The sequence below is a fragment of the Petromyzon marinus genome, chromosome 30 (genome assembly GCF_048934315.1).
Source record: "Petromyzon marinus isolate PM22_M1 ecotype Great Lakes invasive population chromosome 30, UKy_Petmar_22M1.pri1.0, whole genome shotgun sequence".
NCBI classification, from domain to species: Eukaryota; Metazoa; Chordata; class Hyperoartia; order Petromyzontiformes; family Petromyzontidae; genus Petromyzon; species Petromyzon marinus.
In genome coordinates, this window is record NC_133696.1 from 4,530,416 (window position 1) to 4,551,811 (window position 21,396).

The window sequence follows — 21,396 nt, forward strand, 5'->3', positions numbered from 1 at the left end:
GTTTGACTGTACTTCACAATGCTGCTCAGTTGTGGTTGCTGACAGGGAGGCCAGAGACTGGTTGCTTTATATATCAGTTATATATGTCAGTTATATATGTCAGTGATATAGAGCACCTCCTGGACTTCTGTGAAAAAGAGCTTCATAGCTCATCGGATTCTTCCAGTCTAAATAAACATTTCGATTCTGACATGGAGCAATATATCTCATCCGATGTCTGATATTATAATTAGGTGAATTTTAATTACTCAAGATTGAACAGTGCGAATGTTTAATTCGTTAAATAATATAAATGAACAATACACATTACGTAACAACAAATATAAGTTCGTTTTATTCGTCAGGTTTGTTACCTTCCCTGTGACCAAATGCCTTAAATCACGCGCTTTTTGAGTAACATAAAAAAATCAATTTTGATTTAAAGCTTTCGTGACTGCAGGGATTCATATTCTTGGTTCTTTCGGTAAAGTCACGTAGAAGGGAAACAATTAAATAATACAAATATTAAACAATAAAATTCTCACGACGTGGTTTTCACACCTGATGATGATTGCTTGTGTTGCAGTCGAAACGTCGTGAGAATTTTTTTTTTATATTTTTTTAATATTTTATTGTTTCCCTTCTACGTGACTTTATCGAAAGAACCAAGAATATAAAAAATAACTTTCTCTCGACACGGCATACAGATGAGTGATATAGCCTGCGACGATACATTTACCACCTTGAGCAGTTTTGCTGTGGCATGATCGAGCGTGATGGATTCATGCATGGATGCGAGTGCCTCTGAATAATCACCGACATGCAATTGCACAAACAGAATGGCATTTATGAAAGTTTGCGGTGCACAGATAGATGTGTTAATCATCCGGGCGTTGCTTTCTATAAGAGCGACGCTTCACTCACAAACAGTTCATCGATTTAAACCCAGGTTCAGCTCGACTTTGTATCCATTATCCCTCCAGTATCGATAAAATGAATTCCACTTTGTGGGAAATCAACAGTGATTGTCATAAGCAGCGGTGACCAACTGGCGTCTCCCGAGCCGCATGCGGCTCTTTAATCCACCACACGCAGCTCTATCGATGGGGACATCACGTAGAACGTACTATCACGGTAACAAAGAATAATTCACGTCTCCCGTGCTGTGCCAAAAACTCTCAATATATATACACACACACTTGTATATACATTTGGCTTTTTGCAGAACTCACGGGGGTACTTTTTCGTTCTGTTACATGTTGGCCTCTCTTGGTCATGAGGTTAAGTCGGTACCCACCATGAAAATGCAGACTCTCCAACTGCTGGTTCAGAGGTTGCTCATGTGTAGATGGATGGTTGCTGGCACAATGCTCGTGGATACATTTTGAGCTTTCCGAGATGCACACCTGGTGCCAAATAAAAGTTATCCTGGACTAAAACAAACGAACAAACAAACAAAACGCTTGCCTTCACGGAGCAACACTCAATTTAAAACGATTCTCCGTGGTGCAGAGAACCCCAACTTACGTAAATTATGGCGACATTGAATTCTGCTGTGGGCAAGTTTAGTGAAAAACGGATGCAATCGTTATTTTTTGGTGGGGGGTGGGGGTAGAATGTCTCACAAATACATTGAAGTGCACTGAAAACAAAGAGACGAGCAAAACAATTTGAAGGATCCTGCTGTGGCCTCGGGCAAAGCAAAATAGAAACTCCAATTCGCCATAAATGCCAATCCAGATTTCCAAAGCAAGCTGTTGTTTATGCATCACGCTCCGTCAGAATTAGTGCCATCATGGCCAGGGCGTTTGTTGTGACAATGATATATATATATTTGCCATTTCTTTTAATACGGTTAGACGTTCATTCGTATTATTTAAGTCAATAAATACCCATGCGGAACGATGCTATGCTAATTTTTTGCACAGGCTTTCTGACTCGCTTTGCTTTTATCGTGTTTTGCCACCGTTAATGCCCCCCTTCCCTCTCAAAGTCCCCATAAATAGGGCTCCTTCTTGAAAGCCTCGTCGGCAGGCAGAGATTTGCGTGGGAGGAAACAATGTTCTTGCGCGTCGGCACGTGAAATATATTCGGCCTGCGCTGAGAAAAAAAAAATGTCGAAGGCGGGTGGCATGGCGAGTATTTCTTCACTTTCGAAGACGGGGAAATGAAACATCGAGGGCCGCTCTCGGTACGTGGAAATATCTCGCAGGGATTTATTTCAGTGTTGAATTATCTAACGCTCGAGCTCGGTTGTTGCGCGTAATTGTTGTCGGAAAAAAAAAACACGAGTCCCGCGGTAATACCTCACCTTGAATAATTTGAAAAAGCGGCGAGTTTACAATGCGTTCCGTTCTTTTTTTCTTCTTTCCGAGAGCAGAATAGATGATGGCACACGCGGTGGTTGTTATCCTCGGTCCTGACGGCATAACAAATGGGTGGCTCAGCCATTGCCTAATCAATGAGTGTCTCGGCATTCCCAGCACATCCAAACGACGGACAATGGGAGAAATCACATTTTGAGACCTGGCGTGTCACGTGACCTTGTCCGTGCTTCTGCAAAGCTGCCTTTCATCATTCGAAGCCACAGATTTGTATTTATTTCTTGCAATCGTGGTGTTGTTACGTACTGAACAGCAATGGCAGTGAATAAATGACGTTGTGGCGGAGATACGTTGTGTGTGTGTGCTCCGATTGCAGATGTCACGGTTGATTTTTAATGTCGCTCCTCTGGGAAGGGGTGGGTGCAGTGGAAGGGTGGAGACGTCCTATCTGATGGTCAATGGCCATATTTAAAGAAAATGTATGTCCCAATTGGCCGTTCATTTGACAGCTATTGATCTGATATTGTGAATGAGATGCTGGCCTGTGTGATGATTGGCACGTGTATTTGACTGTGTGTGTGTGGGTATTTCCGCGCGGGCTATGGGGGTCGGTAGGTAGCAAAGCAGCAGCTTGCCTTTGACCTGAGTTTAAATCCTGGTCAAGGATAACATCACTGGCAAGAGATCTCAGAATTGGTCCTGAGCCACCCCGAGATCAACTCGGCCTTAAGAGAGTGCCAGGTGCAGTGCATAAACATCTTCCCTTGGGAAACAAACGGCAGCCGTTCATGGTTCTGGTCACACCACCCCACCGCGTGTGCTGTGTTTGGCTTTAATAGGCGCTCGCTAACAGCACCTGCCCCAACAGTTACCTATAATATATTTACGGGAGATATTTGTCTGTGTGTGGGCATGCTGGCACTTGCATAACGGTACCTTTAAAGATATATATACCATTAAAGCAGAGCAGAGTAAACTCATCATAAGTTACTGCTGCATATGTCAACCGTCACTTGCATGCAAGAGACAAATTGTTCGCATGTGGCACCCACTATTTTACAGGGGGAATAGAGAACAAAAACAAATTGCCGTGAGTGCGTGATTTTGATAACACACGCGCTGCGTGCCGGAAGAACAGAAATAATACATAACCCCCACTTCTCGCCTCGCTTTGATGTTCTTCTCGTCGCGCGATAAAATAAAAACATCTTCCACTATTCTTCCAGTGAAAGGGGCTCGATTAACTGCGCGATGCATGACGCGTGCATGCGCGCGGACTGCTAATAGGAGCCGGCGTTGCGTAATCGCCCGGCATCAGTGTTCGACCCCGGCCAATGCCGGAATTTGGCATTTGCCGTCCAGCACGACCGTTCATTTTCTGTTTGAACAGTCAGCCGATTAATGTTGTGCGATCGGCGGCCAGTGACGGCTCTGTGACGGAAACGCGCGACTGAAAACGAGGAGCTTTCGATCCGAGACGACGGGGAGAGAGAGAACCATTGTACCGCTCTGTTGGGTTGAGAGAATTGAGTGGAACGGTGGGTGGATCGTGCCATCTAGTGGTCTGTACGTTAAGAATGTGGCATTTACATTTTTTTAATATTATTATTTAGTCTTGATTTGAAGCTTTCGTGACTGCAGGAATCCATACTCTTTGGTACTTTCGGTAAAGTCACGTAGGTAGAAAAATAAAATAATATTTTATATATCACTTATTTTTTGTTTTGTTTTATTCTTCTACCTACGTGACTTTACCGAAAGAACCAAAGAGTATGGATTATTATTATTATTCGACTCGACAAGTCCTCTATCTAGTTACCGCCGAGTTGTATATGCATTGTTTACATCGATTTTTAGCTGAGGTTATGGAGGGTCCTTAACAATATAAAAAATGCGTAAGTTTTATTTATAGTTTATTTACCGGCCTCGACGCAGTGTATGCCTCTCTGGCGTTGCGCGGGATGTATCGACGTCCCCACGGAGTGTTAATAAAAGCAGTGCTGACGATAGTGCTGACCTCTCGTCTGCATTGCAAATACGCGACGTGGGGCGACCTGTGTCACTTGAATTAAGTTTACTTTAAAGTAAAATCTTGACTTAAAGCTTTGAAGTACCCTGTGAGCCAAGAAGCTCCTTGAAAGTCGGGGTTCAGCAACAAAAACAACACCGCTGCCTCTCCGACAAGGGCAACAAGTCACGGTAAAATAAATAAAAAATAAACGATAACAGATTAGGTAAATAAAAACTAGCTAGCAAATCATAATCGCAATATAAAATTTGTATTTCTTTTTAAATAAAAAAATGTAGTTAAATATAGATAATCAAATACCCTGCTGTCTCGAAAAATACGAATTCAAATCTTCCATAGTTAGTCAAATGCAGATACGGCCTCAAACACGGCGGCATCATAGTGAGGAATAAAAACCCACAGTATGCTTGGATTGCAGCGCGAGGCTTTGAGCGGACTGAGGAATCACTTCGGACACCCACCCCACCCGCCCGCCTCACCGATTAGGGCAGACATTTTAAATAATAATAATAATAATGAGTATTAGTACTTGTGAAAATTGGCTCCGGATCTTTCGTCTGCATTGTAAAAATTCCCATAAGCGGTGGTCACGAGTGAGAGAGAGACGACCCTCAACACAGTGGCGCGCCTGGTGAGTGCGCGTCAAGAACGGTGTGCCCGAGACAACGCTGTTCGTGAAGGCACCGTACCGCGCGCGCATTTCATTATTTATTATTTACTTCCAAAGTCTTTGGTTCTATTCGGAGAAGTCATGTAGGTAAAAAAAAATAAAACAACAAAAAAAACAACAAAAATCACGACGTTTCGGCCACAACACAAGTGGCCTTCATCAGGTGAAGGGACCGGACTGTCCAGAGGACAGCGTTGGAGTGAAAACAGCCAAGCCCAGGTCGCGTCCTTTAAGCTGTGTGGGAGGAAAACAAAAGCGCCTTGACAAAGGAATTAGCATAAAAATGAACATGATGTACGTAGGAGGTACATGATGGACCGGGGGGGGGGGGGGGGGGGGGAGTTTACTCTTTTTCTTGAACGTGGACTTTTATTAACAAGTATATAACGTAACTAGGATATACAGGGTGCTTCAAAAACATTTTAACACTTCAGAGAATTTGCAACGACACCACAGGAAGTGTCCCTCCGTGCTCTGGAGACCGCCTGGAGAAGGTCACAGACCACGTGTTGACAACGATGGCGAACACGTGCTGACTCTGTGACTTTTTGAAGCTATTGACATTACATTTGTTATCACGTCACAGTGCAGTATCTGTTTTTTTCCATTAAAAACGATAGTCCCATGTAAGTGTTAACATTTCTTTGAGGCACCCTATAAATATGTATTTGATTTGTGGAAGATAAGCAATAAGCATGATAGTCAGGCGGTCGGGTGAGGTATGATTGGGGTGGGGGCCCAAAATAATTCCTGGCCAAGGCCCCACCAATGGGCAGGACCCCCCCCCCCCCGCCACTCAATTCTCTCGTCGAGTAACACGCGTGGAATCCTGAGTCGGCCGTGTGGGTGCTTAGATAATAATCCGGTGACAGCGACGCCTTGTGCCAGCGAACGCGGTGATGCAGAGCTATAAACTCTGCCGCGTCGCCTCACGTGGATTCTTTTTGTTGTTGTCGTTAATTCCAGTCGTCTTACATCTCGAGAATGCAGCGACAGCCATTGGTGATGAGAATTTGCAGTTGGCGCAGTGAGTTGCCGCGGGGTCACGTTTTGTTACCAAGAATTCCCGGGTGCAAAAGTAAAGGCGACGAATAAGTCATCACGAAATTAACAAACCAAACTCAGAAATGTACGCATGTTGAAATTCATCCGCACCGTACATAACCAACCGTGCTAATCGGAGGTGCGAAAAGATACGTGAATGGAGCGCATAGGTATGTTGTGTAATCCTCAATGGTATAGTCATCATCATCATCATTAGCCGTGATCGATCCGCTACTGGATGAAGGCTTTGCCAAGCCGTCACCATCTCTCACGATGTAACGTCCCGATGAGCACCTGTGCACGAGCTGATTTAATCGTGGACGCGCTCCCAGACGCCTTCCTCCCTTTGCTGGCCGCTGTCATTATTCTTGACCATCAGCCACCATACAATTTGGTGACATTCTCAATGGGGGGGGGGGGGGGGGGGAGGGCGGGATTCCAATGCAAGAGTTGTGATCGAATGCTCATTGCCTTCTGCTAAATAGCTGAAGACACGTTTTCATAGGATCTAAAAAGTAACTGGCAATGAGGGAAACTACACGGTGATGCCGTGATCTTTGTGGTTGTCGTTATACACGGCGGAGTGATTGAGGGGAGCTGATGAACACTATTTATCTTGCCTCGTCGTAGAAGCAGCAAGAGAGCAGAAAGCACGATGAGTAAGGGTGTAATGATTCGGCCTCTTCACAATGCAATTCATTGCCGTGACTCAGTATCGCATCACATTGGCACGGTTGGCCACATACGATGCGAAAGAAATGGAACATACAAACATACAATTATGATAGTTAAACATGTTTAAACATTGCTGTGAATATAGCCGCCTCTAGTGGCTGGAAGGGTCACGTGAACCCATTACACAACCGGACCTGGGATTAATGAAGATTACAATCAGCGTTGTCAGCTGAAATGGCAATTGCTTTGTGATTACAATTCATTATGAATGAATACAATTGCAATTGTCATCGAACGCAGGTCTGCGTATAATACAGGGACTCCTCTACTTATAAGCATTCGACTTACGGACCTCCAGAGATGCGAACAAACATGTCTGTATGTCCAAGTTGCCTGTTTCGACCGAGAGTCGTAAGTGAAACGGCATCTACATTTGCAGAACATAAAGAACCGGTGGCATCTACATCCACAGGAGATTATACAACTTTTAAAGCCATTCCCCATATTTAATGTAAATGCCGTACAATATGTTTGGAATCGACAGGAGTAAAGTTGGACTTACGAACAAATCGACTTTTGAAAGGACCTCTGGACCCTAACTAGTTCGTAATTAGAGGAGTCCCTATATATATACAAATTGAAAAACACAGATTCTTACACCCACGATTCGATGCATACATTTGTGAACCATGAGAATCAAAATCGATTGACGAATCAAATTTGAAAAATTACTCGCGAATTACTTAATTATATGGAAACAAAAACCACGTAGCAACATTGCCCTCTGTTGGTAGACAACAGCCGTTCGTGAGCTGGTTCATCCGTATTTCGTGCCACGTAGGGACAGCTGCCACTGGGGAAGGGGGGGGGGGTCTCCCTTGGCTAGACTGCAGCAGGGCATGGACATGGTTGGGATGAGATGTGATCAAAGGCATGTTGAGTTTCTGAGCTATTTAAGCACCCTGTTATTCTTTACTCTTCACACCTTGATGGACGATGATACCGAAAGTACACAGCCACCAGTGGGTGATGCTCATGTAGGGAAAGGCACTCGGCACGTGCCCAGTCTAACGAGCTGCAGGTAGGCGAGGACTATTCCCAAGCCACCCCCGGTTTAAAGGAAGGGACATGAATGCAAAGTAATACTAAAACATAATCATAAAAAAACAAGTGCACATTACGTTATCTTGTTTAAAAAAAAAAACGTCATCGTGAAAAATGCATCCCCGTGCTAATGCGGCGGAGGGAAAATGGTTTCCTCCTCGGAAAAAAAAAAACCGAGAGCTCTCAAATTCGCAGCTCCTGTTGCTGAATGCGTGAAAGTGACCGTGACGGATTTTGTAGGGGGGGGGGGAGCTCTTCGCAAAAATGAATTCCAACGATGCCCATCACCGCATCGCACAGCCGCCATAACGCGCGCGCGCGCGCTCTCTCACTCTCTCCACTCGGAGATGCGTGCAAAGTGGCCAAAGCCTTTGCGAAGTTTTATTCATTCGCGGGCATAATTTTTGTTTTATTTTGACGTCGCAAGGACGTCTTTGACCGTGCGAGTAGTAGTGTTTAATACATAACAGTAAGGGTAAATGTGTCCGGAGGGGGGGGGGGGAAAGTCAACATTTTTTTCCATTTTTTCAACTTCCATGTTGATGACCCCCCCCCCCCCCACCCCGCGGCTTGTATAAGGCAAGTTTGGGCACCAGCGATATCACGATCTGGTTCTAGATGGTGGCACGCTCAAAGCTTGAGACATCTCTCGATAAGGATTACCTTTTTTTTTTTGTTTTCCTCGGTGCAGTAATAACACGTTCCGAACTAGTGTTGGACGGCCCAAAGTTACGCGCAAACCTAGGCATGTCTGAAAAGAAATGTGCGCTTGTTCGTATGGGTTGTCCCTTCCTTTGAAACTGAAGCCTCTGTCTCTGTCTTTGTCTCTCTCTTTTTTTCTCCTGTGTCCTGTAGGTCTGTAAGTTGCCTGCATCAGTTTTGCTGTCCAGCTCCTCCCTTGTTCAGTCCCTCACTAGCCTCTCCCGCAGAAATCTCTCAGTGCAGGTAAGCTTAGCCTTAGCCTGTCAAATCATCACCATTTTTTTAATATTTTAACTCCATCAATTAACACAAAAGCATGAACATAGATGCTTAAGCTGATAGCGGGGGGGGGGGGGGGGGAAGTAATGTTTAAGTGGCGCGTAATTAGCCCGATGATAGTTGTGGCTTAGGAGCTTAGTCCAGGAAAGTCTGTTTTCGTGGGTTAAGTGGGCTTTTGGCTTGTTTAGTTAATGTGTTTAAAAAAAAACAAAAAAATCTCAAAATGTTTTAATGCATCGTTCCGTAATGTATGTGTTCGCAAAGCTAAGGTTATTTTTGGACCATGCTTCAGCACGTTCCAGATGGCCTGCATTTGAGCTGATGTTGATTCAGTGCAGACGTCGGTAAATAATACCAAGGGCACATTTGCTCTTTGGTGAGCGCTCTGGAAGCCGATGACAGTTTGCTCAGAGCTGGGTTTGTTAATTCGTGCCGTTTCCCCAGCAGTTCATTATAAGTCCCCCAACAGCACCGGGTGGGTCTATTCGTGCGCTGTAGCGTAGCTGTTAGGAAATGCGATTATAGTCGGGTGGTGGTGGCTCATGACTCCAGTTTTCGTTGCAAAGGTTACACAATCGGCTCTTTGGGTTTTCTGGTCTCAGGAGACGCATGCCAGTGGAGTATCTGAGTATATGGATGGTGGCTTTAGCTGCATTTTCTCCACTAGATGGACACATGCACACATTCGTAGTTGCGAGTCCATTGGGAGGACTGAGCAGAAATTAGTTTCGGGTGCATCACGTGACTATACATATTTAATGCTGAACAAGCTACGTAATGTAATTTTATCACAGTTGTGTCAAATGAGAATGATAATATATCGATGACAAATACAATATTTAAGTGTTAATTCGAATTAAGAGATTATTCTTTATTCGGGTATGAACCGGAGATGATATTTTGTGGACCAATATTTTTCTATCACGAAATCATTTGAGCTAGTTGGGAGCTCTAGCGCATTATCGCATGTAAACCATCGCATCCAATTGTCAATCAAATCCAATTTTGCGCACGCTATCACCCCCGAGACTGGGAAACCCACCCGGGGTGGAGTGCGTCGCCTATTTTACACTGGAGCCGTGAAGCACCACCACACACCATCGCTTAAGACTCAGATTGTTATTGGTGAGGTGGGATCCTGTTGCTGGTGGGGGGGGTTCTGGCGGCTAGGAAGACGAATGGCTCCGTCTAGCGTAAACTGTTTGTCCTCTGTGCTGCCCGCTTCCCTCTATCCAAGGAGCCCAGACAATTCCCTCCATCAATTCTGCTGCCCTGCCGCAGAGCCCAGCAGCCCCTCGTCGAGGTAAAATAAAACAAACCCCACCACAAGTGTGGGCCGCCCCGAAATCCTCGCCACGGCATGAAGCTATCCACGTGCCGACGGAGCCCGCCCATCATCTTTCTACGGCACGAATGTTCCTACGCAACGCTCCTTCTTATTGCTTCACTTTTTTGTTTATTATTATTATTTACTCCCCCACCCACTCAGATGACTTTAAAATTCGCCGAGAAAGCCAGACGACGTTTTTTCTCTCGCTTCTTTATTCAATGTTGCGGACGGCACTGCAATGATGGATCTGAACATTACATTTAGGAGTGTATCAATATATCTATTTAGTCATTGACTGAACAAATTATTTTATAACACTTTTCATTAAGATTGTTTCTCTATCTCTCTAATTTAGCGATAACCGCGTTGATGTGGCATTCGAGCGCGGGCTTTTCATTTCCGTTCTTGCTCTTCGGCCAGTAATATTTCTTTGCTTCGAATGAATGGCCTTATGCAAAAATGTGGCGACGCGCGTGGTGATGCTGTAAACCAGGGGACATTTCGATCACCCTGCCGGTGTTTGCCGATAGCTGCTGCAGTTCACGTGCGTCCTGGGTCACTGTGTTCTGGGCCACCTAGAGGTGGGGGGGGGGAATATGTCCCGGGCCTCACACACAAAACAAAGCCACACAACGGGACTTTTGTATGAAAAATAAGAATAGGTATATACCCTTTATGGCAATACATCAGGTGTTAAGATGTTCAAACACCAAATAGATACATTTTGCAAGAAATCAAGTCTGCATTTACCACAAGTACTTGTGGTGAACATGCAAACAAACACGCTCTGATAATAAATGCATTGTCTTTGAAAAGTATTGGCCTACACCAGAGACAGCCTTCTTTATGGCCTAGTCTCACCAGTGTCAGACCAGAGAATGCCAAAAGGCGAACAGTACAAAGACAATGCCACTATCAGAGGCATTTATAGCTTGGGGTGAGCGGCTATATCGTCAGGGTAAAACCTATTCTTATTTTACATACTTTGATACTGGCAACATGACTAAAGCTGGCCCAGCTCCACGTGCCATTCTGCCTTCCCCCGGGCCTTCAAGGCCCACGTGGAATTCTGCCGCCCCCCGGGCCTTTAAGGTCCACGTGGCATTCTGTCGCCCCCCGGGCCTTTAAGGCCCACGTGGCATTCTGCCGCCCCCCGGGCCTTTAAGGCCCACGTGGCATTCTGCCTCCCCCCGGGCCCCCAAGCCCCACGTGGCATTCTGCCGGCCCCCGGGCCTTTAAGGCCCACGTGGCATTCTGTCGCCCCCGGGCCTTTAAGGCCCACGTGGCATTCTGTCGCCCCCCGGGCCTTTAAGGCCCACGTGGCATTCTGTCGCCCCCCGGGCCTTTAAGGCCCACGTGGCATTCTGCCGCCCCCCGGGTCTTTAAGGCCCACGTGGCATTCTGCCGCCCCCCGGGCCTTTAAGGCCCACGTGGCATTCTGCCTCCCCCCGGGCCCCCAAGCCCCACGTGGCATTCTGCCGCCCCCCGGGCCTTCACGGCCACGTGGCATTCTTCAACTCCCCGGGCCCCCAGCCACAAGCCTCCAAGTAACCTCTGGGTGGCTCCCTGGCTGTGTGACGTCCCAACACCTGAGATGTACGAGACTCGTGTGTTACACATGCCAGCTTTCTCTTTGTTGTGCTTGCAAGCTTAAGGCTTAATTGTATTTATTGCAAAAGCAATTTAAATATAATATTATGAATATACACATGAAGTATATATATATGAACACATATCTTTAAGAAAATGAAGTTAATTTATTTAACTATTTATTGTGTTTGGTAGAATTTTAAAAGTAGACTCTTTAAAGAATCATATGCATATGTTGGTTTTGCTTTTTTCTGTTTCAGTGCTATTGTATAAATGTTTGCCTAAATAAATGTGGAGTCTGAATTTACCTTGCGTCTGGGTTGTGTGTGCACGTGAGCAGATCCGATTCTGAAAACGATCAATTCACTTGGACCTAGTTCATATGGTTTCCTCCAACTCGAGCCGGCTTGAGTTGGACACTTAGTGCTCCATTAGATAGGTCTCGTACCGGTGACCACCGCACCGATACTACTGCGTCGGTGTTGACAGTTACGCCATATATCGATACTCATTCCTTATTCATTCTATTCAACATTCGTAGAACATTTTTATTGACGTTAGCTGTGTCATGCTCCCCCAACCTACCCCAAAATGTTGTACGCTTCTGCTGCCTTAAAACAAAACGTCACGTAGAAGGGAAACAACGTCACAAAGGGCGAGCCCAGCGATGCCCTGCTAATGATGGCTTGCACGTGACTGTAGGGATTCATATTCTTGTTTCTTTCAGTAAAGTCACGTAGAAGGGAAGCAATACAATAATTAAAAAAATATAAAACAATAGAAAACAATATTTTTATTATTTTATTGATTCCCTTCTACGTGACTTTACCGAAAGAACCAAGAATATGAATCCCTACAGTCACGAAAGCTTTAAATCAAAACAAAACGTCATGTTACAAGGCCTTTTGAATGCTCTTGGCCGATTTTAAAAGCTGACAGCCCGACGAGCCATGTTATTGCTGTGGCAACGTGCAAGCCATCATTAGCAGGGCATCGCTGGGCTCGCCCTTTGTGATGCTGAGAGAGCTTACGGGATGGTAACTGCACTGCCAACTTTGCTTTAAGCCAATGGCTCTTAACCTGGGGTGAACGCGCACCACCTGGGGGTGCAAGATGCCCTTTCTGGGGGTTGCGAGACGTGGGCAGATTTTTTTTTAAGGTAAATAATGGAAAACACTAATTAAGCACGGGCACGTGAGGACACCTACTTTGTTTAATCAAATCCTTTGTATTTTTTTACATTGTACATTTGTTTAACGATTAAGAACCAAAGGGGTGTAAGGCTGCAGAAAAGGTTAAAAAACAGTGTAACAAAAAAATTGTTCCTGGGTAGTAAGTGTTATTTCCTAATTGCTTATGTATCAAAAATACACAAAATTACTTATTCCCCACAAACTTTGCTTTTGTGACCAAAAGCAAAGTTTGTGGGGAATAATAGTCATTTTCCATACTTTGTAGGCGTAAGCAATTAAAAAAAATAACGCTTTACTACCCAGGGACAAAAAAATCGTGTTACATTGTGAAATCGCCGCTGTGAGCTTTGTTTTACTGTCCAGGGAGCTGTCGCTGGACCCCCAGATTTGTCCGCCCACTGCAACACCTCCTGTGATCGAGGCTCTTGCTCACTAACATAAATTACATTTCCACAGCAACTTTAACGACTTGGCTGGGAGCACTTGGCAACAACCATGCAAACTTGTTCATTCGTATGGATTAATCACAGCAGATCAAAGATGTAATTTTAGATTTGTCAACGACTCATGGTTGTTCAGAAAGCAGGGCGGATCTCCATAATAGAGGTTGTTGGGTTACATATAAATGTGTCGTTAAACCCGCCACCACCCGACACAGCCAATCAGTTAGCTTTTGTCACAACAACAACAGCATGACAATCCGTTACTCGTACAGCACACCGGCGTGTGCGCGTGTGTGTGTTGGAGAGTGAGCCCACAGCATCTACCAATCGAGTACCGACGTTTCGCTCGGAAATTACAACCGGCCCTCATCAGGCGACAAGCCAGAGCATCTTGATCTCGTGTCCACTCCTCCTTTTAACGGGGGCGAAGACAGCGGCAGTGGCAGCGGGAGTGTTCACGACTGACGGTTTGATGGCATTGGGATTCGTGGGCTCCATCGCAGGCCCTCGAATCTTTGACGCGCCCATCCTGTGCGCCATGCAAACCCACGGCCTGAGATTTAGGGAGCAGTTGGGGGGGGGCATCCATTTAGTACATACGCATGGAAGGGGGGGTTAACCCAAATGCGTATGCTTGCTTATGGGAAACGGGGGGGGGGGGGTTGAAGCCTCGATAATAATTTGTCTACATTGGCCTTTAAATTAGTTAGATAGTCCGGCGGTGGACTATCTGTTTTGTTTAAACACGTTAATATTATTAATCCTTGATCGTCTCTGCGTGGATTAAATATCGTCCGTTCTATAGGATTCGGGTGCGGGAGGGGGGTGCGTCAGGCGTACGTACGCAGGTGGGAAGGGGGGGTGTAAAAAGTACGCGTGCGTATAGGGAGGTGGGGAGGGGTCAAGTTTTACGACAGATGAGAATATGTTTATAAGCATTTTTACCCTCCTATGTAAATACGCGTATACTGTAGGTTTATACGTGCTGAATAAGCACCCCCCGACCCCCACCCTCCGCTTGTATCTTAGCATAGATGATTGCTTAAATACAAGTAATGGGAACTGGTGGCACGGTGGTTAGTTAGCACACTGCGATACGAACCTGTCGATCGCAAGTTGAATTCCCATCTCCAGCTAACATCAACGGCGGGGGTGTCTGAGAGGAGCCAGGTCCTGCCTGCCAGAACCAGCACCTCTCGGCGACCTTCACGGACCATCAAGGGAGAGCATGGTCAAACAACCCGCCTCTGACTGACAAGGTGTGGGGGATAGGCCACAATCCAGCAGTGGATTGGCAAGGGTCTGTAAGTTGGTGTAAATGTCATGATTATTACAAACATGCGTGCAGTAGGCCGATATAATAACGTCAAACATGCGATCACGTGCATTGCCACAACGCAATTGCCATTCAGAGAAGGTGGAGTATTTGAACAAATACCACAACAGGTGTTTTAACATCTTAACACCTTTTTTTATTGCCAGAAAAGGTAAAACCTATTCTTATATTTTGATGCTGGCAGGGGGGGGGGGTCCCATAAAGGGGAACAATCTGCAGCAACCAACGGCGCTCTGAGATGCGCAGAGAAGCGAACATAGTTCTAGACTTCGCCTGCGCCCTTTCATGTCGCTGTTCTTAATGTGAACCGCAGAGGGCAGTCTAAGTTATCCGCGGACTCCTCCTTCGTCTCCTTCAATGCTGCAAGCAAGAAGTCCAACTGAACCGGTCGTTACATCATATTCATAGACCGTATGGGCCAAGCAACGTGTTTGAGCGAGCATTCATTCGTATGGGTGTTCGAACATACCCCTAACCAAGCATATCGCCCGTGGTACCTGAAACCTAGCCCTGATCCAGCCCTAAGCAGACCCGGCCTAAAACTGAGATACACGACCTGGTGTGTGGCAAAAGTCCAGGGTCGCTGTGTCTCTTCCCTGCTGTGTGGCAAGTTGACTTCCTTCTAGAGCGTGACCTGTAAACAAAACAAGAAAGGATGTTTTAAAATACTTGTTCAGGGTATTATTTTACCACACGTGTGAACGTGCACCCTTCACTAATTGCCGAATCGCCCCCGTTGGTATTTTAAGCCCGAGATGTCACATTGTGGCGAGTGTCCTTCCCGAGGGAGAATCCAAGCAGCGTGTGCGTGTGTGTGCGCGCGTTGTTCCAAACCACGGGGAGCGGTGGTGCAGCGGTTAGCGTGCTGCGGTCCGAACCCGGCGTTCGATTCTCGCTCTAGGCCAGCACCAGTGACCATTATCTGGACTGGTGCTGGGTCCTCCCCTTGGTCGACTCAGCCTAAAATGAGTAGCTGGTGCGGTGTGTAAACATCGCCACGAGGGAGACAAAGGTAGCTGGGCGTGGTGCTGGCCACCCACCCTTTCGTGTGCTGTGCCGGCCTTCATAGGAACTCGCTAACAGCACTTACTCCAACAGTATGTTTAGGCTATACGGGGATCTTTGTCTTTGCTGCAAACCAACAGCTGCGTCCTTCTATTTTAAGAGCGGTTGTCGGTTCTTGGGACAATTATTAAAGACTGCACTGAAATTTAAACAACAATTATAACTCCATCTTAGGAAAATACATTTTACGCTTAAAATTGAATAATCACTATCAACCGAATATATAACAAAAAAATCAAACACAAAAATAACCCAGTGATATCACAGTTTTCTGTTCCCGTGAACTGTACTCAATGATTCCTCATCCCATGTTGGAGGACTCGGTCTAGCAGAATAAATGTTTTCCTCCATACTGTGTTCAACCACCACACTGCAGGTCAAAACAACACGCTCACCAACAACTCACTCACCAACTCGCGAGACAACAGGTAAAAGCTACCCACTCACCTACTCACCAACTAACTCACGAACCAACTCACCGACTCATGACACTGCAGGTCAAAGCAACACACTCACCCATCTAATCTCAACTATTCGAAGGGACACCCTCAGTGGATGCTATTCCTATTGCACAAGGTTACTCGGCACCAGCCTGCAAATGGGGCATTAGCCTGTGTCTGTAGGGGGTGATTATTACTGTGCGTTATCCCAATTGAGTAATATGTAAATGTGTTACATTTGTAATATGTACATGGCATTTAAATACTGTACATACCTCAGTCATTCGTATCTAAATTACATGAGACATGGTTAATTAATCATTTGTATTTAAATATTTTTTCCCAGTAATTTACGTTGTATTTTGCACAACTCTGTGGCAATAACCTTTTTTTTACTGAGGTGAGTAATACCTCGACTCAAAAAAAATGTCAGTCAACTGGTGGGGTATTTTAAACCTAAGGTGACTTCTGGTCACTTATGCAATGGAGTTTGATTCGGGATTATAGTTCCATAAGATAAGCACCCCAACAGTAAAGCAGGCTAGTACCAGCTTCTTGTGTGTGTGTATGTGTCAATGTCAACCACGCACAGACCTTGTTTGGGCTGTGTAAATAGAAACTGCATTTGTCGGAGCGAAGAGTTATTATGTGCAAAGGCCATTACCCGAAAGTTTAGCTCATTCAATATATTTGTGAACGAGGCGGTAGGCAGTTGTATGTCACGATGGCCAGTGGTACGTTATTTTTCATCTCGCATTTCACCACCACTGCCAATACAAATGCCCAAACACACAGTCCATGAGACGGTATCTGATGTTATTGTCATATGACCAAAGAATGTGGTCGCAAACAAGCAACATTGAAAAAACTCAACGGTTTGTGCAGGCCCTTCTATCGGAAGTGGCGCCAGCAAGCAATGGCAGTGCTACACCGTTACCCCTTGAGTATTTATAAATCATGAAGATATTCACACGAAGCAAACTTGCTCCATAGGGTAGAGCAATATCTTGCAAGAACAATGCAAGCTTCAAGGCACAACTTATTGCAAAAAAAAGATGTACTGGTCGTACGTTATACGCAATCTATTATTCTTTCACAGTTTGTTTTATGTTGCGTGTTCTCTTCTGTCCCGGCATGCTCTAAGCTATGGCGATGGGGGATTTCTGCAAGGAAAATCAATTTTATTATTGCTCATTCTTGTGCTGAGCTGGTCAAGGAATGTCAGTCTGGTTTTGTAATCGTGGTTATATTTGAGGATGGGGAAAAATAATCACATTTGTTATACTACCTTCACAGCTGGCCGTTATGATTTATTGGAAATGTCTTCCCCCCCTTAAAGGATTGTAAAATCCTTTGGCCAAACTTGCAAACTATGGTGGATCATAATACACATATATCAACTATGGGCACTGATCGCTCATTTAGTTCCCCACACACTTTTCACGCAGCAAAGGGTTATACGTGTTCAATTATTCAAAAAAAGCGAGCGGTGGTTAACATTCAATGGTACCAACCCGGCGACCGGAGTTCGATTCCTGGCCAAGACCAACGTTAGTTTGGCGAATAAAATAAATACGTTTTCCAGGTGACCCCCGAATCCCCACCGCTTCTCCAGCTCCTCTCTGACACATTGTGGTGAAGTTTGGCCAAGCAACCCATGTAATCAACATGGCACAAGGAGGCCTTTTATCCAGTAATCAATTAACAGGACTGACGTTTATTATCCCATATATAGGTTACATACGGTATAAGGTACAGTGAGGGAAAATAGTATTTGATCCCCTGCTGATTTTGTACGTTTGCCCACTGACAAAGAAATGATCAGTCTATAATTTTAATGGTAGGTTTATTTGAACAGTGAGAGACAGAATAACAACAAAAAAATCCAGAAAAACGCATGTCAAAAATTGTATCAATTGATTTGCATTTTAATGAGGGAAATAATTATTTGACCCCTCTGCAAAACATGACTTAGTACTTGGTGGCAAAACCCTTGTTGGCAATCACAGAGGTCAGACGTTTCTTGTAGTTGGCCACCAGGTTTGCACACATCTCAGGAGGGATTTTGTCCCACTCCTCTTTGCAGATCTTCTCCAAGTCATTAAGGTTTCGAGGCTGACGTTTGGCAACTCGAACCTTCAGCTCCCCCCACATATTTTCTATGGGATTAAGGTCTGGAGACTAGCTAGGCCACTCCAGGACCTTAATGTGCTTCTTCTTGAGCCACTCCTTTGTTACCTTGGCCGTGTGTTTTGGGTCATTGTCATGCTGGAATACCCATCCACGACCCATTTTCAATGCCCTGGCTGAGGGAAGGGGGTTCTCACACAAGATTTGACGGTACATGGCCCCGTCCATCGTCCCTTTGATGTGGTGAAGTTGTCCTGTCCCCTTAGCAGAAAAACACCCCCAAAGCATAATGTTTCCACCTCCATGTTTGACGGTGGGGATGGTGTTCTTGGGGTCATAGGCAGCATTCCTCCTCCTCCTCCAAACACGGCGAGTTGAGTTGATGCCAAAGAGCTTCATTTTGGTCTCATCTGACCACAACACTTTCACCCAGTTGTCCTCTGAATCATTAAGATGTTCATTGGCAAACTTCAGACGGGCATGTATATGTGCTTTCTTGAGCAGGGGGACCTTGCGGGTGCTGCAGGATTTCAGTCCTTCACGGCGTAGTGTGTTACCAATTGTTTTCTTGGTGACTATGGTTCCAGCTGCCTTGAGATCATTGACAAGATCTTCCGGTGTAGTTCTGGGCTGATTCCTCACCGTTCTCATGATCATTGCAACTCCACGAGGTGAGATCTTGCATGGAGCCCCAGGCCGAGGGAGATTGACAGTTCTTTTGTGTTTCTTCCATTTGCGAATAATCGCAGCAACTGTTGTCACCTTCTCACCAAGCTGCGTGGCAATGGTCTTGTAGCCCATTCCAGCCTTGTGTAGGTCTACAATCTTGTCCCTGACATCCTTGGAGAGCTCTTTGTTCTTGGCCATGGTGGAGAGTTTGGAATCTGATTGATTGCTTCTGTGGACAGGTGTCTTTTATACAGGTAACAAGCTGAGATTAGGAGCACTCCCTTTAAGAGTGTGCTCCTAATCTCAGCTCGTTACCTGTATAAAAGACACCTGGGAGCCAGAAATCTTTCTGATTGAGAGGGGGTTAAATACTTATTTCCCTCATTAAAATGCAAATCAATTTATAACATTTTTGACATGCGTTTTTTCTGGATTTTGTTGTTGTTATTCTGTCTCTCACTGTTCAAATAAACCTACCATTAAAATTATAGACTGATCATTTCTTTGTCAGTGGGCAAACATACAAAATCAGCAGGGGATCAAATACTTTTTTCCAACACTGTAGGTGATACTCTTGAGGCTGGATTTACATAATTACTGTAATTCGTCTATCATTCATGCTGCACTGTATTTTAATGCTAGTTGTTACGTATTATGTGTGGGACCAAATCAACCAAAATACACTAGTGGCTCATCAGACCTCAAAATCTAAGCGTGGTTGTGCTTGCGTAATGCTTGGATGGGTGATCACCATCGTGCGATGTTTCGTTCCTTGCCTGGTACGCAGGAGGTCATGGGTTCGACCCCGACCCTGACGCCTGCTACTGTATATTTGGAGTTTGCGGTGTCTCTCTCTCTCTCTCCCCGAGGTCGTGTGGATTTTTCTCCCCGTGGTCCGGTTTTTTTCCCCCTCATCATTTTCCAATCAACATGAGTTTAGATTATTTGACTGCCATAAATGTCCACGCGCTTAACCACTTCGTTGAGCTATCATTTGTGGCCAGGTCAGTTCTATAAAATAGCTATAAAGCTCAGTGGGCCTTTAGCTGGTAATATATATTTAAATATATCAGTTGCGGAAGGCTGCTGCTGCTGCTCTGGAGTGGGAAGCTGAAGGAGGTGTTATACTGTAGTCCGCTCCAGCGTCTATGCTCCCCAGGCTTCACCGACCTGCAACGACCAGCACGGTGAAAGGTGGTCAAATAGAATCCGCAGGCTTGTGAGGAAGCTCTCATCCAGCAGTGGATTGGCAGAGAGACGTCTGCACATGTACATTTGTGTGTCATGGTCAGTCACAATGCTTATATATCTTATATAGATGTATATGGCGCCGTATTCCAAGGTGCTGTATATTGTATTAAACAGCATCTTAAAATACTCTTGCATTAGAAAATACAGGTATATGCTTTGTGAATTCAAATATTTTTTTTGTTGAGGTTTCTATTAATTACGTTTCTAAAGGTCAACAGATACATTTCAGTTTAGTAAATGCGGTACTAATCAACAGTGGTGTGCACTGTTAAAACGAGTTATTCTGAATTACAAATAATAATGAATAAACACAAAATAAAAGACTCATTCACACACTTTTTTTCGCTGCGCTTTCCAAGAGAGAGGCTTGCAAAGTTCATGAACATGTTTATCCTCACCGGCTTTCCAGTAAGAACTAACTCATGGATGTCTTTCTCCGAGTCCTCCGGTTTTTATTTAACCCCTCCGCATTTAGAATCAACGTGCGTTTAGATTAGATGATTTTTGCTGCTATAAATGTCCACACGATGAGCCACTTCGTTGAGCTATCATTTGTGGCCAGGTCCCTTCTGAAAAAAGGAGCTAATACTGTAGCTCAGTTGGCTTTACCTGGTAACATAAAAGTAATACATTTCGATTTAAAGCTTTCGTGACTGCAGGGATTCATATTCTTGGTTCTTTCGGTAAAGTCACGTAGAAGGGAAATAATAAAATAATACAGATAAAAACAATAAAATTATCACGACGTTTCGATTGCAACACAAGCAATCATCATCAGATTTTTTTTTGCTGTGGTTTTCACACCTGATGATGATTGCTTGTGTTGCAATCGAAGCGTCGTGAGAATTTAATTGTTTTTATTTGTATTATTTTATTATTTCCCTTTTACGTGACTTTACCGACAGAACCAAGAATATAAAAGCAATTGTTTAAGCTTTTTTAAAGTTATTTGTTTACCTTCCCTCTACATTGCACTCCGATCGTGTTCTTTGTATTCTTTGTTGTCGAAACGTTCTGACCCGCCCCTCCTGGACATCTGTTAAAAAAAATATCTTTATAGGCCATCGGGATTCCTTCAGTCTAAATAAATATTCTGATTCTGAAACCACTGTCCATATACGTTGAGGAGGTGCTGCCCTCGTA

The 21,396-nt window shown here is 44.8% G+C and overlaps 1 protein-coding gene and 1 long non-coding RNA gene across 3 annotated transcripts in view; both read left to right on the forward strand.

Annotated features, from left to right (window-relative positions):
* LOC116947494 (uncharacterized) overlaps nucleotides 1-10,063 on the forward strand; it is a 123,182-nt gene extending 113,119 nt beyond the window's left edge. The window contains exons 2-3 of the long non-coding RNA XR_004403680.2: nucleotides 8,681-8,770; nucleotides 10,044-10,063. This is a non-coding gene — a long non-coding RNA (uncharacterized LOC116947494). The remainder of the gene's footprint in view (nucleotides 1-8,680; nucleotides 8,771-10,043) is intronic.
* LOC116947493 (IQ motif and SEC7 domain-containing protein 1-like) overlaps nucleotides 1-21,396 on the forward strand; it is a 220,764-nt gene that overhangs the window by 113,554 nt on the left and 85,814 nt on the right. The window lies entirely within an intron of this gene.